At 38.1% G+C, this 23,811-nt stretch overlaps 1 protein-coding gene across 5 annotated transcripts in view; it reads left to right on the top strand.

The window, feature by feature from the left end:
• FAM189A1 (family with sequence similarity 189 member A1) overlaps positions 1–23,811 on the top strand; it is a 449,858-nt gene that overhangs the window by 276,738 nt on the left and 149,309 nt on the right. The gene's annotated exons all lie outside the window — the stretch shown is intronic.

Below are 23,811 nucleotides of genomic sequence, written 5' to 3'. Positions count from 1 at the left end.
GCAGAACACAGTTGTCTCACTGAGTTTGGGGGACGTAGAGTAGAGCTACTAACCTGAGTTTGGAGGGCAGCATATTGGGAGAGAAGGGAGCTGTAGAGAGAAGGAGCTCCAGAAGTCTTCATAAGAGTTCCCCAGTTACTTAGCCAAATAATTAAGCTGTGCATATGCAAGATGAGATTCTGCAAGGCCTGCCAGAGAAGAACTGTTGGAGGGCTATGAGCTAAACAGATTCTAGAAGTTGCATGATAAAGCAAGGAGTTTCAACCATGGACAAACATCGTTGAACAGCATCGGCACTGAGCTCACAGCCTAGAAAGGCCATGACTTCAGAGTAGATCTACCAAAGCTCTAGAGAAAGGGCTACTCTAGACCATGGGTTGGCAATCTGTGGTTCATGAGCGAAATATGGTCTTTTGCCCTTTTATACAGCCCATGAGCTAAGAATGATTTTCACATTTGTAAAGTATTATAGTGTTTAAAATAACATTGAAGAAATATATACAAAAGAGAACATACATGTGTAAAATATTTACTATAGAAGAAAAGTTTGCCAATCTCTGCTCTAGATCCATCATAATCTTAAAAACAAGCTCAGAAGGATTGAGCTGATCCATCAATAAATCAACTACCGACTAGAACAAAATTCAGCACTCTCTGAAAAAGGAAACTAAAATCCAGATTCTTGACAGTGTCACATCCACAATTTCTAGCATACAATCAAAAATTACTAGATTAATTCATAAGAGAATAAGTTTCAGACAATCAAAATGACCCAAGACATTGACAAAAGACAACCAGAAAGTTTTTACTGGTCCAAATAAGGACAATATGTATATCAAAAAGAATAAAATTGCAGAGGAGTGAAACACATTAAATATGTTTTGGTCTATAAGTTCATAATGATCTTTACCAAAAAAAATGACTTGCTACTCCCAAAAAAATAGCATTTTTTTGAAGACTAAATAAAGGGAAGGATTTAATCATAGTAGAGAAGTGGTTCCATCTCCATATGAAAGAATTCAGACTTATAAATGAGGAAGAAATAATATAATTAGAATATCATCACTTTGCAACATCCACTGTAGTAATGCATCCAGGCATTGGCACCTAGACTTGGCATGCCATGTTGTGAATGAACACACTATAACCTATCATCTTACCAAAAAGAAAGAACCTGAGTCCAATCAAACCCCTAAATCCTATTGCTTAATTTTTGTTGTTGTCACTTATTTACAAGACATACATGTGAGAAGTGAAGATTTTGAACTGCACCAGAAGTAGATAATCAGTAAATGCATATAGGTACTACAGGGAAATGCCTACGATCCTTCAACACATAACATGTAAGGAAGAGGGAAGACTGAAATTAAAAGAGACAAGAAGACATAATAGGTATTTTTTGGCAATTAAAATGCTTTATTTATATGAGTGGTAGGAGTAAATAAACAAATTGAAAATGTGATTATCACTTAAACTACATCCTGTCTTTTATAACTATTGCTCTCTTGGTGAGAGAGTCCTCCAGATGAATCCTGCTGCTATGTCATGAGGACACCCAAACAGCCCATGGAGAGGCCTACTTGATGAAGAACTGAGGCCAAAAGAGTTCTAAGTAGAATGGAAAATTCTATAAACAATTTTACCAAAATCTCAAAATGCAAAATTTCTGAAAAGTGGGACAAATATGGGGCATCTGGTGGCTCAGTCAGTTAAGCATCTGCCTTTGGCTCAGGTCATGATCCCAGGGTCCTGGGATCAAGTGCCATGTTCAGGCTCCCTGCTCAGTGGGAAGGGTGCTTCTCCCTCTGCCCTTCCACCCTGCTTGTGATCTCTCTCTCAAATAAATAAATAAAATCTTTAAAAAAAAAAGTTGTACAAATAGGCTTTACTTTTCAGCTGTTCAACCTGTTTCTGTTAGCAAATTTTCTTCTCGGCAAAAGACTCTAAGGGCTGTGGATCCATTCTTTTAGTTCTGTTCATCAGTAAAAACCAAGTATATCAATTAGACTATTTAGAATCACTGTTTTTATATTGTAGTTTATTTTAAATGTTTCCTAAGCTATAAATAGCTATTTCCTAAAGAGTTCATTTGAAATCCTGGGGTGCCCATCCACAATGGGCCCCAAATGAGTATACATTTTAGGAGGATTGGGAGGAGGGATTGGCACCTAGACTTGGCATGGTCTAGGTGCCAAAATATCACATATAAATCTGCAGTATGGAAGTGAATATTTCTTAGAGAAGGTAATATGTAGTCATCAAAGGTGTTTCCTTCTTACAAAAGATCCAGAGTGGTTTATACAGTTCTCATTGGTATCTGATTGGGAAGAGAAAAGGGGGGGAGAGAGAGAGAGAGAGAGAGAGAGAAAGGGAAATTGGAGGGGAAGAAGAATAAGGACAGGAGGCTAGAGAGGTGAGGTTGAACAGAGTGTGTCAAAGAGGTTGGAAAAGCGATACAGAGAAGGACATTTGCTATAATGTCATTGATGGCGAGCAAATCACTGCCCAGTTGCCATCTCCTGGAAATCTTTTGTGACCCCTCCCCCAATGCATTGTCCTATCCTCTTTACTATTGATGCATAAATGAATTAACCCAAAACTAAAGACATAACAGTCTTTAAAATGAACAGACTAAACTGTAGTGTCTTAGTATTCACATTCAGTGTTGAAACAGTAAAAGAATGCAGCAGCAGAGTATACATGGTTCCTGAACATGTAGAATATTTATAAAAATCAGCCATACACAGGGCAATAAAGCAAGCTTTACCATGTATCAAAGGTTAGAAACACCAAGAACATGGTCTCTGAGAATAGTATAATTGAACTAGAACTATATATCAAAAAGATAAGTAGAAAAGATGTGTATGTTTGGAAATTAAGTACTATACTTCTGAATAGCCTATGGATCAAAGAAGAAATCATAATCAGTGTTCAGAAATATTTTGAACTGAATAGCCAAGCAGAACTAAGGAGATAGAGGTAATGCTCTGTTTAGAGGGAATATATAGCTTTGGAAGCATATATTAGAGAAGAAGCAGAGCTACAAATAATGACCTAAGTATTCCTCCATGAATTTAGAAAGACAACTGCAAATTAAATGGAAATTTAGTAAGGAAGAAATAGTAATTATAAGCATAGAAGGGAACAAAATAAAATTTCAACATACAATAAAAAGTATAGGGACAGCCTGGGTGGCTCAGCGGTTTAGCGCCTCCTTCAGCCCAGGGCCTGATTTTGGAGACCCAGGATGGAGTCCCACGTCAGGCTCCCTGCATGGAGCCTGCTTCTCCCTCTGCCTGTGTGTGTGTCTCTGCCTCTCTCTGTGTGTGTCTCTCATGAATAAATAAATAAAACCCTTAAAAAGAAAAGGGGATATCACTTATGATCCTACAGACATTATAAAGACAATGAGAGGATACTGTCAACAAATTTATCACAATACATTTGAAAATTTAGAAAAAATGAGGAATGCTTAGAAAAATACAACCTAAAAAAAGAAAAATACAACCTACCAACACTGACACGAGAAGAAATACAAAATTTGAATTAACTGTTAAAAAAACTGAATCCATAATTAAATACCTTTCCTGGAAGAAAACTTAAGGCCCAGATGACTTTACTGGTGAATTCTGCTGAACACACAAGGATGAAATTGGGTCAGTTGTACACAAACTCTTCCAGAGAATAGAAAAGAAGATTATTTCCCATTTATGAAGGTAGCATGACCTTAGTACCAAACCTAACAAAGGCTTTATGATAAAGGAAAATTACAGGACCATTTTCCTCTTGAATATAGATGCCAAAATCCTTTAAAAATTTTAATAAACACGTCTCTACAATCAAGGGGAAAAATCAAGGGAGAAGAAATAACCATGGAAACAAATTCTTAGAGATACATAAAAAGGATGGCACATTGTGATCATGAAATGTTGGATGCAGGACTGCAAACTTGATTTACACCCAGGACAGATTGAAGAATTTTTTTTTTTATTCCTTAAAAGATGAAGGAAATTATGTGATGAGCTTCAGCAAATATTCATGATAAAAGTTAGCATATTTGGTAGAGGTGTCTTGACTACTACTTACTGGTACACATAAACTCTTCCAGCCTTAACAGGAAAACCACTTGCCTCTGCTCATGGGTTCTGTGGGTCAAGAATCCTCAGGGCACAGAGTAGGGTTAGCTTGTCTCTGCTTTGTGATGTCTAGGCCTCTGCTGGGAAGAATCAATAGCTAGAGGGCTGTGCTACCTCTTCAGCATCACCTCCTACCACTCATCTCCAGTACCATTGGGCTGCAGCCCCTGGCTTCTTGGCTGTTCCTTCAACACACCAGGCAGGCTCCTGCCTCACAGGCTTTACACTTCTGCCAGAGCCCTCTTCACTCAGATATCCACCAGGTTACGACAATCACCATTTGTCAGTTGCCTTCTCTTTGAGGCTTTCCCTGGACTCCTGTAAAGTGAGAATCCCCTTCCAGTACCTTCTAACACTAGTTACCTTTGTAGCTTTGCTTATCACCTTCTTTTTTTTTTTTTTTGTTTTTTTTTTGTTTTTTTTGCTTATCACCTTCTGATAATAATTAATTTACTTAACTATACTTTTATTCTTTTTCATCCTTTCTCACCAGAATGTAAGCTTCATGAGGGTAGATATATTTTGTCTGTTTTGTTTACTGCTCTGTTCTCTGAGTCTAGACTACAATCTGGCCTATAAGGCATTCAAAAAATATCTGTTGACCACATGCAAGGATGGATGGATGGATTGTTGGATGGATGGGTGGATGGATGGACGGATGGATGGATGGATGAAGATGAGGCATGGAATCACAATGGTGGGGAATCACCAGGTAAAAAGGGCGTAAGTGAGATATTATGCTGTGACTATTGGGAAGAATGAGTTAAAACTCCATGTTTTGTTGTAAAACTTACCCAGACTTACTATGAGAAAGAAGCAAGGTACAGGACACAGTTTAGTATGCCCTGTTTCTATCCATCTAAAAAATAATTTCTGGATAGATGAATATGTATAGAACAATCATCAGTGTTTTCTGGAAGGAGTCAAAAGATGCTGTTCATAATGGAAGCATCAGAGAGAGGGCCTAGAACTTAGATGACAATGAAGATCTTAACCTTCTCATTTAGTATTTTTTTTGCACAGTTTGAATGTTCTAATCATGTTATTCATATTTTTGCTTCAAAACATTAGAAGGGGTTTTGTGAAGTTTTTCTTTGCAGTGCTCATTGCTACAATAATAAATAATTGCTATAATTTTTTTTAAGAAAGGGAATTTCATTTAACAAAATTCATGAAAAGCATTGCTTATCTTTAGGGACTTCCTTGAAGTATGGAGAGGTGTTGGTGCATCAAATAAAGATTAGATGGCATTCAGGATTTCCTGTTTGCTAAGGCAGAAGAAAACTTTTACTTATGTCCTTAAGGTATTCATCAACAAAAACTTCAGCTCCTCAGTGTGCTTTGTTCCCTACGCTGTCTGCTTTCCTGTAATGTTACTGAAATCCACAGTAGATTGACAGGCTTTTAGCAAATGGGCAAAGTTTTAAAATTTTTATACTGAGGTTTCTGTCTGAGTCTGTGACTCTGTGTGTTGCCTTTGACTCAGTGATGCCATGGTTATAAATTAAACTGTAGCTCCCTGGAGCTCTCCAGGAGGGCAGGACTTTGGAAGCCCTGGGATCTTTATCCAGCTTTGTATCGTTAATCTATAAACCAATGTCCATTTTCTCTGTGCTTTTTCACTTTCGATGCTTGTTCACTTTGTACATGATCCCACTCTTCATCCTTACACTACAAATATCTGATATAATATAGCATTTGCTGGAGGCTTCTTTTCCAGTAAAATCCCAAGAGGAGAATGAAAAAACAAAAATCTTTTTTTTTTGGAAAATTGAGAAAAGGCATTTTAAGAACATATTTGATTAGCAAGACACGCACAAATATTTCCTTTATCATGATGAGCTTTTCATCTCTCTTTTCATCTAGAATGTGAAATATAAAGTCCTCATTTACCAACTATTTTAAGTATGGTGATGCTGGCTCAGAGAAGTGCAGAGGTTAGTGTTTTAATGGGCCTGTGCAGCTCACTTGCACTCAAGGCAAATAGGAATTAATTCTACTGGAACTTGATAAAGTTTAAGTCCATCAGCAGCCAGACTACTTTATATTAGATTTTCAAATGAATGAAAAATTAATGAAGAGCTCTTACAATAGCTTCAGAATGGGCATATTTATAACCTTATCCTGCTTGCCAAAAATAATTCCTCCCATTTTTTTCCTGCCAACCATATTAATGTCTTTCACAGAAAATGGGAAGAGGGAGTTGGTTCAAATTGGGTGTTTCCTATAAGAAAGAAGAAAGGTTTTGGAATTTTTTAGCAACTTGTAAGTCTTGTCAATTCTGAAACACTCTGCTTGGAATGTTCCCTATTTTTATGTTTATTTGTTTACATATCATTTATCTTCCAGGTCAATTACACAGCATTTATTTCCAAATTCCATAATTATGAAAGTCTGGCATCACATTAGGAGTTGCTTCTACGGTGCTTAACTGTCTGCTGAGGATCCTGGATTTGTTTTCCCAGCGGAGGCTGATCCCAGGCACCCTAGCTGATCCAATTCTGGGTTGCCTGGGGAGGAGAACACCTGTCTGACCTGGCTTGGAGGGACAGAGGGAGAAGGGAGGACTCGATTCTACTTAGACTCATCTTGCCCACATTCCACACGAAAGCTCTGAGAGACTCCTCAACCCACCCAGTCCTCTTCCTAGAAGCTGCACCCTCTTGCCCACCTTTTGGGATACGGGCTCTTCTCACCTGACTCTTCTCAGTCTCTGGGGAAGACACTGAAAAGGAGACAGAAAGGGTCCATTTTTTAATGTTAAAATGTTTTAGTATTATTGCTCCTCATTCGGTTTATAGTTGTGTGTAGTTATTTCCATTTTTAGATTTGTATTATATGTTCTGAACAAGTTATGGTTTTTGGTTTTCGTTTTTAGTCAGTGAATCCAAGTGCATGGAAATGCTTAATGTACACCCAAAGCAGATTTTTATTTTTACTCTAGAGCCTCAGAGAGTTTTTTTAGGTGAATCTTGGGCATTCTTAAATTAAGAAAATATGCCTAAATGGACATAGCTTTAAAAAGAGGGTTGAATTAATAAAATTAGAATTAATTTTTTTTAAATATTTTATTTATTTGTTTGAGAGAGAGAGAGAGACAGAGCATGAATAGGGAAGGGCAGAGGGAGAAGCAGACTCCCCACTGAGCAGGGAGCCCAATGCAGGACTCAATCCCAGGAACCCAGGATCATGACCTGAGCTAAAGGCAGATGCTTAACCAAGTGAGCCACCCAGGTGCCCCTATAATTAATTTTTAAAAAGAAAATGAACTACATTTAAGAAAAAAAAAATTGTAACTAACTAACCATAAAAGTACAAAGTGAGAATGGGCAGGGCAGAGACTGGGATTCGTGGACAGAACACAGAGAGGAGATAAGTTTTATGTTTTGAATATTAAATTCATTTTAAGAAAGTAATGATTTCTTAGCATGGTGATCAAGTCAAGGAAACTGGACAATATGAATCATGGTATCATGTAGAAGAATGATTATGTACAACCTGGAACAAATAATAGTATTTGTCTTTTGTTTTGTTTTCTGACCAAGTATAATTACATACATTATGGCAACAAATTTTGAAGTATAATTTTAATAAAAACAGATTTCTGTTGCAAAAAAACCAGAATGAGCTCCAGCTTTAGACCTATTCGTTGGCTTATTTATTACTGTATGATAAACAGTGTATCCTTTAGATAGATAGAGATTCCTCTCATATTTTCTTTTTTTTTTAAGATTTTATTTATTTATTCATGAGAGAGACAAAGAGAGGAAGAGACATAGGCAGAGGGAAAAGCAGACTCCCTGCAGGGAGCCCAATGCAGACTTGATCCCAAGTCCCCGGGATCATGACCTGAACCAAAGGCAGACTCAACCACTGAGTCGCCCATGTGCCCCTTCTAATGATATTTTCTTTTCTTTTCTTTTTTTTTTTAAGATTTTATTTACTTATTCATGAGAGAGAGAGAGATAGAGGGACAGAGACATAGGCAGAGGGAGAAGCAGTCTCCATACAGGAAGCCCAATGTGGGACTCGATCCTAGGACTCCGGGATCACGCCCTAGGCTGAAGGCAGATGCTCAACCACTGACCCACCCAGGCGTCCCTCATGATATTTTCTTATATTCAGAACCTCTTGACTTGAGTACATATTGCACCATGAAAATCTTCTTAAAGAGTGTAGTTCTTAATTTGAAAACATTTATTGATATAATTGACATATAACATTATGTTAGTTTTAGGTGTACAATGTGATAATTTGATGTATGTATACATTGTGAGATGATCACCACAAGTTTACTTAACATCCATCACCTCACACAGTTAAAAAGTTTTTTTTTTCTTATGATGAGAACTTTTAAGACTTACTTTCTTAGCATCTTTCAAATATATGTCATGGTATTATTAACTAGAGTCACCATGCTGTACATTAAATCCCCAGGACTGACTTCTCTCAACATTGGAAGTTGGTGTCTTTTGACCATCTTTACCCATCTTGCTCACCTCATTCCTGCCTCTGATAACCATCAATATGTTTTCTGTGTGTAGAATTTGGAGTTTTTTAGATTCCACATATAAGTGAATTTTTTTTCTGACTTATTTTACTTAGCACAATGCCCTGAAAGTCTATCCATGTTGTTCCAAATGGCAGAGTTCCCTTTTTTAAAGGTTTTTATTTATTTGAGAGAAGAGAGAGAGAGAGAATGAGTGCACCAGAGGGAGGAGGGGCAGAGAGAGAGGGAAAAGCAGGCTCCCTGCTGAGCAGGGAGCCCAGCCAGGGGCTTGATCCCAGGACCCTGTGATTATGACCTGAGCCCAAGGAAAACACTTAACTGACTGAGTCACCAAGGCCCCCCTTGAGTTTCCTTCTTTTCTATGCCTCAATATTATTCCATTATATCTGCATATGTATATAATATACATATATATAATATATATAATGTATAATATATATAATATATAATATATATACATACATAGACACCTACCTAGATACATATGCAATTTCTTTATCCATTCATTTCTCAGTGGACACTTGGGTTGTTCACATATCTTGGCTATTTAGAATAATACTCCAGTGAATATGAGAGTACATGTATCTTACCAAGATAGTGACTTTGTTTCCTTTGGATATATATCTTATATTTTTAAGCTCAGATTATTTCTGGTGCTGGCCCTTCCTCTTACACGGTGGACCTCACCATCAGCTTTCGTTTCTCCCACGAGGGGACGCTGTGGCTAGGAGGTGTCCACTGCTGCCTCCAGGCCTCCCTGGTGACCATATGAAAGAGGACAGGGAGTGGAGGTTAGGCTGTAGGGAATGGTGAGATCACCCACCCAGTATCAATGTCCTGTCCTGCGCTTACTGCAAGAGCACTCTGTCAGGACAGCATGAGGTATTGATTTGGATGTGGCAATTAGTCCCTGGTAGGCTGGAGAATCCCACTCCTCAGAGTATCTGGACTTAATCTGTCTCCAGTGGCAAAGTTTGAAAGATGCTGCTCAGCACTGCCCACTTTCGTGCTTCTCAATGTGTTAAAAGCCATGCTCCAGGGAGAGTGTAAATCCAAGGACAGAGAGATGGGTTTCTGTCACTTACAAACCAAAGATCTGTCTACTTAATACATAGGTTCACCTGTTTTCTATCCTCTTCATTAATGTTTGCCTCTCATAAGGATCTTAATTGAGAAAAGGCCTCATGATAAGGAACGGTTGTTGTGCTGTGAATCATATAGATCTAGCCTGCTGGTGTGTATCAATGATGTGACACATCAGTGCTGTCACATCATTGATACATGGCCTCTCAGACAGAATCTGTGTGCATCACTGCAGTAGAGAAAGCATTATCATTGTGTTTTAATACTAAGTAGTATTGAGAAGCAGAAAACTTTGCTTTTTATCTTGTTTCCTGTGGCAAATGTATTTGACCTGCATCTGGCATTTTTTTTTTAATAATCATGCATTCTAGAGAATACATAAGAATGGAGAAGAATTGAGAAATAAAAGAAGCATTATCCTCCCCCACTCTGTTACTTTTTAAACCAAGAAGTCCAACTATACAATGGTGAACCTCTGGGATTTTTCCAATCCCAAAATATTTCTCTCCATTATGTTATTATACCTTTTTGTGTTTTGTGACATAACCATGTTAAAAGTCATATATGAAATTATGAACCAAAGCCTGTGATGACTGTATTCATATATTAGTGAAATAACTTGTTAAGGTCCTCAAAGTATTGGCAAAATTACAGTCAGGCTTCAGCTAGGTATTCTTTGATACAGATGAGCTTTTTCTTTAAAGTGGGGGAAATGGCATATAAATTAGAGCAGTGTGGTAGTAGAAAATCAGAAAACCATGAGATGGGAGCTTAGATTGTATCCCAGCATTTAAGTGGTGGACAGTTTCTAAGACTTCACAGGGCTGTACTCTGTCTAGTTTTCAAAAAATAATAGTCACATTTCCTTTTGTTTTAGCTGACATTTAAAGTGAACTTCGAACTTCTTAGAAGAAAAAAAAAACTATGTGAACCTAAATGTTTTATTATTAATAATAACTATAATAAATATTCAAAGTAAAGATTCAATAAATATTGTTTATCAGCATTTCTCCTGAAATACCAATAAAATGGAAATAAAGGAATTGGGGCATCTGGGTGGCTCAGTCAGTTAAGCACCTGTCTTTGGCTTGGGTCATGATCCCAGGGTCTGGGATCCAACACTGCATTGGGTTCCCTGCTTAGTGGGGAGCCTATTTCTCCCTATCCTTCTACCCTCCCCATGCTCTGTCTTTTGCTTGCTCTCTCTCCAAAATAAATTTTAAAAATATTTTTAAAAATAATTTAAAAAACTCATAAAGAAGAAATGAACAGATGGGAAATGCCAGCAGAGTTTTGCAAGGATGAAAAACATAGTTGCATGGTAAGCAGCTTAAGTGTCTGCTTTTCTCCATTCTGCTGAGTGCTGGGGGTGCAGGGTAGAGCCAGGAGGAAACAAGTTCATTTGTGCCTAATGGCCCTGAAAAGTTTCAGGAATTGGAGGCATTGGAGATTTCTGAAGGCAAGGATGTGGATGGGGCAAAAACAAGAGGTTTGGTTTAGTCTGTATGGTAAGCAGTTAAACCTGTCCCCTCCCCTGAGTCCCAAACTGAGACTGTACAGCTTTGAAATTGTCCTTCTCCAAGAGTAGACAAGGGTTGAGTCAAAGAGACATTAGGATTAAGGGGAGTTGGAGAGATGACAGGTACAACTAAGGCAGGAGTGTGATGCCTTATGGGAAAGTCAGGATGAGCTAGTCTATGCTTCAGTAACAAACAAAAAGACTTTGAAATTTCAATGGCTCAACATAGCAAAGGTTTGTTTATTGCTCACAAAATGTCTTATATTGGCTAGGCAACTCTTTGGGGCAGTGGGAGGTATTGAGACCACTTCTGTTTGTGGCTCTACCATCTTATCTGTGGTCCCCACATAGCTGCCCAGGGAGAAGAAAGGGGTGTCCTAAGTGCCTCGGACTAGAGGTGACACAATCCTGCTGCTCCAGACTTGGCCCCATGACCCCTCCCATCTGTGAGGGAGGCTGGACCCCTTATGGCACACATGGATGTTCTGGGGACACATAAGATTAAATGAGGTTCTGGGGGAGGAATAGTGAGGCCATGCCTCCATCTGCCATCTCAGCCTCCCTCTTTGTAACTCCCAGAGCACTGACTGCTAGTCCCAACCATCCTTAGGCTGAAGCATGAAGATTCCTTTCTGTAGAAATCCATTGTCCAAGGGGAGAAAAAAAAATCACAGTTCTGGGGAGATAGGGGAACTCATCAGTGAGGCCCACTGGTAGACAAGTTCCTCTTGAGCATTAGAGAGCTTCAGTCAACATTTTAGCACCTTTTAGTCGTTGCTCTTCAACAGGATTTTATTGAGCACCTTCTGTATGCCAGGAGATGTTCCGGATGCTGGGGATATAGCCATGAAAAAAAATAGACAAAATTCCCATTCTCGTGAAGCTTTATTCTAGTTCAAGGAGATGGAAAAACAGGTAGTAAATCATATGTAACATGCAGATAAGTGGAAAACCAGGAAGCACATAAGGAATATAAGGAATGGGGGCTATTTAATAGAGTGATGAGAGATACTCTCCTGTTGCTGGAGACCTGAAGGAGGTGAGAGTGAGCTATGTGATCATGGCCTGGGAGAGGGCTGGGTTGGAGAACTTCCCCAGAAAGGGTCTAGCTAGTACAGAGGCCCTCAGGTGGAAGTATGCTGGACACACTCAAGAGACAACAAGGAGAGATGTGGCTGGAAGGGACTGTGTGAGGGGTAAAAGGCATTGAAATTAGAGGTCCAACAGGGGCTACCTTGTGTGGAGACTAGTGGATGATTTAAAGGACTTTGTCTTTTACCCTAAGTAAGGGAGCTCTGTAATAGCAGAGGAAGGGCTTTGAAAAGGGTCCCTCTGATACCTGTATTCCAGGAGGTCAGGGCAGAATCCACAAAAGCAGTGAATGAGGAATGAGATTCATTCACATTGGTGCATTTAGGGTTCCTTAATTCTCATTGCTGTATTGTGTTCTACTGTATGTCCCACATTTTATATTTACATGTTTTATTGTGGATAGTCAGTTTGATTACTTCAATTTGGTGACTTGGCAAATAATGCTGCTATGAATGTTCACTTAAATATCTTTTTTGTGCACTACCTAGAAGTGAAATTCTGGGGTGTGTGGGTTTAGCTTCAGTAGATAATGCCACATATTTCTCCACAGTGGTTGTTCCAGTTTACATTATTCCTAGCAGAGTATGAGGGTTTCGTTTTTCTCCATTATCACTGGTACCTGGTGTTGCCAGAGATTTTCCTTTGAGGCATATGGTGGGTGAATCATGGTATCTTACTATAGTTTTATTTGTAGCTTTTATTTTTATGCATATCCTTAATTACTAATGAGGCTGAACACCTTTTCATATGTTTATTAGACATTTAGGTACCCTTGTTTGTGAAGTACCTATAAAAGCTCTTGCCCATTTTCCATTGTGTTGTAAGTACTTATTTGTTTTAAAGAGTTCTTTATATATTCTAGAAATAAGCCCTTTGTCAAGTTATTTGTAATTTGTCAGATGGATATATATACCCACACACACAATCACAGATATATATATATATATATATATATTCTTGCATTCAGAGGCTTGTTTTTATTTCAAAACCATCTTTTTGGTGTCTTGATTAAAATAAGGTTTTCCTATCTCAAGGTCATAAGGATTTTTTCCTGTGTTATCTTTAAACATCTTTAAAAATAGTATTATTTTCCTTTTTGCATCCAGAACTATAATTGCATTTAATTTTTTTATAATATAGTTTCATTTTTTTAAAGATTTTATTTATTCATGAGAGACTGAAAGAGAGAGAGAGAGAGAGAGAGGCGCGGAGACATAGACAGAAGGAGAAGCAGGCTCCCAACAAGGAACCTGATGCAGGACTCCATCCCACGACTCTGAGATCATGCTGAGCTAAAGGCAGATGCTCTACCACTGAGCCACCCAGGCATCCCTATAGTTTCATTTTTCGACATGAATATCTAGTTGACCTAGATCCACTCAAAAGACAGTCCTTTCCTCATTGCTGTGCAAATATCATCCATGTGATGTGGAAGTGTTCTATCTATGGGTCACTTCCTGGATTCTCTATTTGATATTTTAGTCTTTTTGTCTATATTATATATTGTCTTAAATAACCACAACTTTTAAGTAAATCTTGGTATGCAATAAAGTAAACACTTTGTTCTTTAAGATTGTTTGGCTATTCATGGCCCTTTGCATTCTTGTATAAATTTTGTAGTCAGCTTGTCAAATTCTACAAAGAAACCCTGCTAGAATTTTTGATGGGATTATAGTGGATCTGTAAATCATTATGGAGACAGTTGACATCTTTACCACAGTATATTTTCCATCCTATGAGTATTTATTTGGATCATCTTTAGTTTCTTTCAATATTTTTATAAATATCTGAGTAGAGGCATTACATATTTTTCATTAGCTGTTAAGTCCTATATCTACTTACCTATCTTTAATTTTTTTGGCAGTGTTGTGCATAGTGATCAGTTATCGATTGCTGTGCCACAAGCCACCTCAAAATGTCATGGCTTAGATCTCTACAGTTTATTATCCCTGAACGATGATTCTGTGGGTACTGTGCTGGTCTTGCCTGAAGTCCCTCCTGTGATGGTACTCAGATTATGCTTGGCAGTCCCAATGGCCCCACTTGAATATTCAGAACTTTGATGCTGCTGAAGTTGGGCCTCTCTTGTCATCATTCATTAGTCTAGGTAGGGCATCTGTCCACAGCAAAGAGAGCACTATAAAAGGGAATATCCCAAGAGGACAAAAGCAGCCGATGCAGGTGTGTTCAGGCATATGCTCCAAAATTCACATCATGTAACTTCTACCACACTTTTTTGTTCAAAGCAAGCCACAAAGTTAGTCCATGTGTAAGGGGGTGGAAAAATTATCTGCCTCTTGATGGGAAAAGCAGCTACCCACATTTTAGTACAAAAGGGCATGTAGGATCCATCTTTGGGAAAATTTGTCACATATGGCATATATTTTAATTGCATTTTCTTTGTCATTGAAAAATGGAAATGAAATGGATTTGTGCCTAATGACATTGTCTTCACCTACTTTGATAACTTACTAATTCTAATGGTTTATCTGTATAGTTTTTTGAATTTTCTACATCTAGAATCATGTCATTTGAAAAAGAAAAGACAACTTTGTTTTTTTCCCAATCTTTGTAACTTTTATTCATCTCAGAGGAACATTTTCAGTATTTCATAATAAAGAATGATGTTTAATGCGGATTGTAGTGATCAGTTAACTTCCCTTTCTATTTCAAGATCTGAGTTTCTTGTTGTTAGTATTTTTTAAGATGGATATTGAATTTTCTCCCTTGACTTTTTTGAGATGACCATATGAAAGATCTTCTTTATTCTGATAATGTGGTGAATCACCTTGATTGACTTTTGAATGCTCAGCCAATTTGCCTTCCTAGATTGAACTCAGCTTTCTCAGTGCTGAATCTCTTGATGTTCTCTATGTTTTGTTCAGGGCTTTTGATTATATATTTGTGAGGAATATTGGCCTTTTATCTTCATTTTTCAAAATGTCAGATTTCTATACTAAGGTTATGATTTCTTTATAAAACACAATGGGAATAGTTCCTCTTTTTCTTTTCTGGAAGCATTTATTTAAGGCTGGTGTTATCTCTCATTTAAGTGCTTGGTAGATTTCACTAGTGAAGTCTTCTGGGTTGAGTTTTTTGGGGGGTTTTTTGAGGAAAGATTTAGAATTACAGAAACAGTAGTTCCTAGGACTATTAAAACTTTGTGTATTTTTCTTATATAAGTTTTGTTTATATTTTTCTAGGAATTTGTCCATTTCATCTATTTTCAAATATGTGAACATTGTAATTCATAATATTCTCTTACCCTTCTAATATATATAGGGATGTAATTTGCCATTGTTCATACCTGTGTGACAGCACAAATGAGGCTGGTGCTGGGAGTGGAGGTTGAAACCAGTTGCTGCTGCCAGGAGAGGGGTATTTCTAGGACCTTACTGACTGGAAGAGCAAGAAAACAAGGAGAAGCAAGGCCTACCAACAGAAACCAACAGGAAGCCATCTATGGTTTACAGACACCCAACCCCAGCATAAGTGAGCAGAGGACTTGGAACAAAAAGATCAGAGCTTAATAAGCAGCACACCCTCCCACTGAAATAGCTTCAGTGTCCTCTTCACTTCTGGAAGAGACCCTTAGAATCATTTTTCTTTACATTCCATCCCCCATCTTTTTTTTCTCCTTATTCCTGGGGTATGCTGAGTTGTTTGGGTCCAGGATCTTACCAAAATCTTACTTCTTCTACTTCAGAAATTATGATCAACTGTAGAACAATTTACATTCACATTATCATTGTCCATTAAGATTTTAAAATAAATATTACAAGATTTGTTCTGCTTACTAAACTCTGTTTTCACTTCCCATGGTTCCTTGTTTGATATGATAATTTGGTGAGAGTATTTTGGAGTATTCTCAAAGAGGACACCTGGGACACCTGCTTCCCACTCAGCAAATCACATAATCTACTCTTTTATACTCACATAATAGTTTGCATGGGTAGAGAATTTTTTAATTAAAACTGAGAAATGTGATATTAGATTGTTTCTAGAAGCAATTTAACTCTTGTCTGGAAGCTTATATGATTTTTCTATTCTTGAAATTCAGAAATTTTAGTAGGATGGGTCTAAATTCTGCTTTTTCCAAAGCCCTTTCAAATAAGAAGACTTGAGTTTATTTTCCCTTGATATAGTTTGCATATTCTGTCGTATGTTGTTCCCCCAAATGTCTGTGATTTATTATGCCTCCTGCTCTGCCCTTCATATCTTGATATTTCACTTGTGATTTTTATTCCATTAACTTTTGTCCTGTATTGTGTGACACATCTCACTTGAACCTTCTAAAATTGTGATTTCGTTTTTAGCAGGGACCATTCTCTTATAGTACTTCTACTAGAATTTTAAATTTAAAAACCAAGAATTATTCTGTTCTAGAAGCATCTTATTGTACTCTAATAATAGTTCATTATATGTTCTCATTATATTTTTATTTGATAGTCTATTTCTGTTTCTTCTAGTAGTTCTGCTCCATAGTAGCCATCTGTTCTGGAATTAGGCTTTTTCCTTCAAACCACTGTGCTTCTGAGATAGGTATGTGAGTTTGCTTTGCCTGATCATGTTGCTGGGAGTTTCCCCAATGTTGGTTTGGGCTCAGCTGGTGTCTGTGACAGGATCCCTTAGAGATGAAGAAGGGTGAGACTGTTTTTCCCTCTGTGGGGAAGGGGCAGTTGGGCTGGCAAACTCCACTGTCTCACTTTAGATATGGCAGGAGGAGGTATGGGGATAGGGATAGTGTCCATTTTCAGAATCAAATAGAGCTAGATTGTCTTCAGGCCTACCTTGCAACTTCTCCTTCAATGGAGACAACACCTCAGCCATACTAGCTCCTTCTCTGCTGCTCAGAAGTCCCCTGGGTTATCCTACTCTGGGTTAGGATGGCTGCTTCTCACTCTGAGCTCTTCCACGGATTCAGCTTTTCTCCATATTACCTGACCTTTGGTCTATAAAGTCTTACGGATTTCTGGCTCTCTGTGCTAAGTGTGTACCTTTATCAAAGGCCATGGGGAACAATAGTGGGTCAGCCTCTGGACACACCCCTACCCTAGGCATCATCAGTAGCCACAGGATGCAGGAGAACATTTGCTGGCTGGCTGGCCTGGGGCTCTCAGAGCATAGCTGTCTCCTGGCCGTTGTCATATTAGGAACAGTTATAGGTAGGAAACAAGGCTAGACTTGAGGGTGCTGCATGAGTCCAGGCAGTAAGGATAGATTGGAACTCCCAAAAACCTCCAGAGCCTGAGGTTATAACTTCCTGTCTTCTCTTTTCAAGAAAACTGGAGACCAAGTATATAGCATAGAGTCTCAGGGGTCACAAGTCCACTCATAAACCAGTCACTTGTTATGTTGGTTGTATAGCTTATTTATATATTTAGAAAATATCACCCTTGAGTAAGATTAATCAAATGAACATGTGAATGGATGTTAATATTAAGTGGCAACTGAGTTGGGCTGAATTTCTGTAATCTGCACCTAATAATCACACCTGGGCACAAAGGATTAAGCATAACAGATATAGCCACATTAATTACTGTGTGAAAATTTCCCAATATACAGTTTTTAAGTGTGTAGAGTAATAACCACACTGAATTAGGTGATTTGCTTAGACATAAATGTGAAAGGAAAAGAAAACACGCATGAGTAGTATGAACCACTTGGATAATTATAAACAATTGTGCAGTTCAAGAAAATTTCGTAAGCACATTTTTAATGACTGATTAGATCATAGGAAGTGGTTAATTAGCTAACATTTTCTTTTCCCACACCACCTCTCTCAAAATTATGGGATTAATAAAATCTGAATTTAAAAAAAATGTCATCCTTTTCAAGAAAGATGCCTTGGTTTGTCCAGCCAGATTATGGGTTGTTGCCAGCTTCAAGAGGCTGCAATCTTTCAGAAAACCAAGCTCCTCTGCCTCTCATGCATTTAGAGCTGTGCTTCCCACACGGTGGCTTCCTGGTTGCTGGAAACAACATTGCAGCCAAGTCAGCTGGGTCAGACACAGCAGGTAGGCAGCAGGTTCCCCTCTGCTCTTTCTTCCTTCACAGATGGATGTGATTTTCACCTATGTGTGGGGTTTTATCTCTTCCTTAAATCACTTTCTCAACCACAGCACTGATGTGTATTTATAAGGTTGCCATTTTTCCCTGATGTCAAAAGGTGTGTTGTCTTACCCATTCTGTTTCTTTCTTCCCCAAGCCTTATTTGTGTCTCCTTTTGTCCAGTTAAGATCAAACTTGTTTATTGCCTGGAGTGTCATTCTTTTTGTTCAAGGCTTCTGAAAGCTACACACAGCATCCACATCTCATGCACATGCAAGGAAAGGAATATAAAGGAATTCTTTATATATATTAATGTATATATCATATATAATTCTTTATATTTAGAATTGTTTATATGTTTTATATAATATAAACACACATATGTGTGTGTATGTGTGTGTGTGTATATATATATATATATATATATATATATATATATATATATATATATATAAATTGAGGTGGGGAGGCAGAGGGACAGGGAAAGAGAGAATCTTAAGCAGGTACCACACCCAGTGCAGAGCCTGACAAAGGGTATGATCTCACAAACCTGAGATCATGACTAGAGCTGAACTTGAGTCGGATGCCTAACCAACTGAGCCACCCAAGAGCCCCTATTTCTTTCATATATTAATGGGATTTTACAGCTGAAAAAGTTTGCTTAATTCAGCCCTGCCTTTCTGCTGGTGAAGAGGCGGAAATCTAACTATGAGAGGCCTTCCAGGACCCAGAGAAAATTGGTGACAGGGGAAGGATGAAACTGTGTTCCATTAAACCATGTAGCAGAAAGATGTTCATTTGTTGCCTAAAATATAAACATCTTTGTGATAATGGCAGAAATAATTTCAACTGTAGACTCTGCTCCATTTTAGTGTAACTTTTTAATTAAAATTTCTTTCTGTTGCTATTGATTCAGGAAGTCTAGGTGCCCTAACTACATCATTTGATGGTTCTCATTACTGTTTTCTTAGTCTTCTGTTTCATCTCATTACACTTCAGAAGGAGCAACTTATTAAAGATTCTTCAGCTTGGCCTTCTTCAGGTCCTTTTTAAAATAGGTTTAAGACATAATTAACATATAAAATTCACTTTTTAAAGTATACAGTGTTTTTTAGCATACTTCAGAGTTATGCAACCATCATTATCTAATTTTATCACATTTTCAATCACCCCCAAAAGAAATCTCATACCCTTTAGCAGTCACTCCCCATTCACAATAAAACTGTGTTCCACAGAAGCTGTACCATTTACATTCCCAACGGCAATACCTGAGGTTTCCAATCTCTCTGCCTCCTTGCTAACACTTGATATTATCTGCCTTTTTTGCTTATAGCCATTCTGGAGTGTGAAGTAGTATATCATTATGGTTTTGATTTGCATTTCCCTAATGACTAATTATGCTGAACATCTTTTCATGTGATTAGCCATGCTTACATCTTTAGAGACATGTCTATTCAAATCCTTTGCCTAGTTTTACAAATGGATTTTTGACAAGTTCCAAGAGTTGTTTATATGTTCTACATATCATTCCCTTATTAGATACATGATTTGCAAATAATTTCCCCCAGACTGTGTAGATTGCCTTTTCACTTTCTTGAGTATCCTTGGACACAGAAAAGTTTTTAACTTTGATGAAGTGTAATTTATCAGTCTTCTAATTTATCACCTCTGCTTTTAGTCTCTTATCTAAGAGGTCTTTGATAAACCCCATGTCATGAAAATTTGCTATGTTTCATTCTAAGAGTTTTGTAAGTTTTATTTCTTACATTTAGGTCCATGATCCACTTTCATTTTGTATGTGGTGTGAGGTCAGGGTCCAATTAATTCTATTGCATGTGGATATCCATTACCCCAGGACCATTTGTTGTTACTCCCTTGAATTACCCTGGTCCCCTTTAAAAAAAAAAAAAAATCTGTTGACCATAGATGTACAGATTTGCTTTTGCACTCTCACTTCTGCTCCATTTCTCTATATATCTATCAGTTTACCAGGGCTGCCATAACAAAATACCATGGCTTAGGTGGCTTAAACAACAGAAAATTTATTTTCTAACAATCTGGAGGCTAGAAGTCCAAGATCAAACTGTTGGTAAGTGTGGTTTTCTCTTGAGCCTCTCTTCTTGACTTGCAGAAAGCTGCCTTTTCACTGTGTCCTTGCATGGCCTTCTCTGTGTGCACACATCCCTGGTGTTTCTTCTGGAGATGAAGAAGGATGGTGTCCTTCTGAGGGCATCAGTGTTATTGGATTAGCAGCCCACTCTAATGGCCTCATTTTAACTTAATCCATTTAAAGACCTTACTTCCAAATTCAGTCACATTCTGAGGTACTAGTAATTGGGGCTTCAACTTAGCATTTGAGGAGGAGGAAAACACAATTTAGCTCCTAACAATATGTCTATGCTTGTGCCAGTACCATACAGCTTTGATTACCATTGTGTTGTAAGTTTGGACATATTGTAGAAGTGTGAGTCCTCCAACTTTGTTCTTAAGTGTTTTGGCTTTTCTGGGTCCCTTGAATTTCCTGATGAATTTTAGGATCAGCCTTTCAATTTCTATAAAAAATGCAGCTGGGATTTTGTTAGGAATTGTCTTCAATCTGTTTTATATATTGTTAGATTTTGTCTGTTACTATTTTGATAAGGATTTCTGCATCTGTATTCAAAAGGAATGTTGGGGGGAAAAAACAAAAGGAATGTTGGGTTTGTAGTTTCTTGTAATGCCATTGTCTGATTTTGTATCAAGATAATACTGGACTCAGAATGAGCTGGGAATTCGTTCTTCAGTTTTCTGGAAGAGTTTGTAAAGAGTTGGTCTTAATTCTTTTTAAAAGAATTTTGGTAGAATTCACCAATGAAACCACCAATTTTCTTTGTGGGAGGTTTTTAAACTACTAATTCAGTCTTCCTTTGTTGTAGGTTTATTTATAGTTCCTATTCTTGAAATCTGTGTCTTTCTAGGAACTCTTCCATTTCACCAGATTTATCTAATTTGTTGGTATACAGCTGTTTAGTGCTCACAGCATTCTAATTTTTTTCAAGATTGGTAGTAATATCCCCTCCATTCCAGATTTTATTAATCTGGGTGTTCTTTCTTGGTCAGTGTAGCTTTTTGTCAATCTTACTGCTTCTTTGAATTCTTGGATATCTAATGAGCTGTTTTATTTCACCTGTGCTAGGTTCTGTACTTCTTTCTTTCCTCTACAGATCATGCTGCTGGAGTTGCTGGTAAGTAGGCTGGCAAGTGGTGAGAGGCTCAGAAGTTTCTGGCACAGCAGATTTTGCTTCTATGAACCAACATGAATAAAAGAACACACTGTTTATGGGTCTCCTGAGGTACTGTGAAGCAGCCTCTTGGAGTCCAGACTCAAAATGTTTGAAACTCCTCAAGGCCTCTCCCAGCCTCAAGGCCTGATAGCATTTTGACCTGTCTGTAAGGCTTCCTCTAAGGGCAATTAGTCAGCAGCCTGGGCAAGCACTTGGACTACTCTCAGAAAGACGGACTACTCTGAGAAAGATGGCAGCAGTAGGCTTTCTCAGAAGGGAGACATGGGTTTCTGCTAGCTGAATATCCAAAGTACCACAAGATCCTGAGTCTTCCCAGGCCTTGGGAGTGTTCAGGCCTTCTCCTTAGCAGGTACCTAAGCTCTCATTTGCAACTCAAGGAGGAAGAAGCCTTGTCCTCTCTCCTTTGCAGATTTTAGAGAACCCATGGCCTTTGTGTATTCTCCAGCCTTGAATGTATACCTGCTTTAGTTGTTGATTTAGTTCAAGGGGGGGAACAAGGAAAGAGAGGGGATCAGAGATGGTATCTGTGTCTACCCACCATCTCACCAGGACTCCTACAGCCATCTCTAGAGTACCTCTGAATATTATTTCTGGTTTTCTATTTATGACTGTTGTCTCCTTCAGGAGCACCAGTTATACATACATGTGAGATCTATCTTGTCTGCCCTCATATTTTCATATTTCTTTCTCATTCATCTTTTATTCTTAATCCATTTCAATTTATTCAGTTTTCTCAAAACAACTTATCTGTCTTGCCTCTCTTGGGAGTATTAGCCTTGTCCATTCTCCTCTTTGGTACCCTTGCCATGTGAGTATACCTCTGTTCTAAAATGAAACCTAGAAGAATGAGGCTTTTGTCACCTTGAATGGTGTGGCCTGTGGGAAAATACTTTGTTACATATGGAGAAACAACTAGAGTAACAAATACTTTAAAATATGTTCCAGATTGTCTGAAACTTTTTTTCTGCAGAGGTAAATCACCAGATTAGCTCATATGTACATTCTTATATGGAAAAAGTCTTTCATGATTTCTACTTTGGCTTTATTGCCAGCAATTAAAATCATTAAGTGCATTCTTCAACCATAGAACGTGGCAAGAAACAATAAAAATATCAAATTATATTCAGAGTGCCTCTCATTACATTCAGCAACTTTATAGGTAATAACTTTGTCTAGCTCCATTCTCTTGAAACCAAGTCTCTTTCCTTAGTACCTTCATTTCTCCTGCTTAATTGGGTTTGGAACTGTTTAGCCAGAATATTTCCAGTTTTAAGTGAGGAGAATCAACTGGAAGCAGATAAAGCAAAAGATCTGACTTGCTTCAGGAAATAGTTACCCAGGAGTCTGACCTTGAACTCAGGATCCAGGAATTCGGACGGTAGCATTAAGACTGTTTCTTCATCTCTTAGATCTCTGAGTTGGCTTCACCATGAAGCAGGCTACACCCAAGCAAAGGCAAAGGTGGCTAGGTTTACATTACCACTGAGCTTGTTAGCTTGGAGAAAAGAGAACTTATGTGAACCTTTGGAGGATACTGACTGGACTGCTAAACCAGTCACTGTGTCTGGCCTGAATCACATGCACTCAGGTAGAGCCTTACCAAGGTCTCTTAGAGATGGGAAGAAGCAGTTTGTAAAGGGAGAAGATGCAGAACAAGAGGCAAAACCAAGCAAACAAGAAGAAACTTATTGGCCACTATTGAGACCTTATGTGTAATCTTATAACCTAATAGACCTTAATGGTTTTCTTAAGTAAAAAGTTAGCCTCGGTAACTGGAAGATTTGTATTTGTTAAAAAGAGAGTCTAAGGTATTTCTGGGCCAAATGGCTGCAGTGCTTGAAAGGAGCTATCTCATCAAGCTATACCTCTTCACCCCCTTCTACCAGCCAAGGAAAGCTCTATTGCCACCTAAAGTATTCTTGCTTGAAGGACAAAGTGTTATCAAGTAGTCCTATTGTGTGATTTAACTTGTATGTATCTTTGTAACAAATGAGTGGACACAAGGGATTTTATTGCAACCATTAAAGTATACGGAATCCTTTTCCTATCTACTCACCACAACAGGATCTGCCTCCCCTGCTCCAACTCCTTCGCTCACATGCAGCACACTGTCCCACTTTCTTTCACTGGAAAAGG

Source organism: Vulpes lagopus, chromosome 4 (assembly GCF_018345385.1).
Source record: "Vulpes lagopus strain Blue_001 chromosome 4, ASM1834538v1, whole genome shotgun sequence".
Lineage (NCBI taxonomy): Eukaryota > Metazoa > Chordata > Mammalia > Carnivora > Canidae > Vulpes > Vulpes lagopus.
Note: the sequence above shows the minus strand (reverse complement) of the source record. Positions and strands in the feature narration are given on the sequence as shown.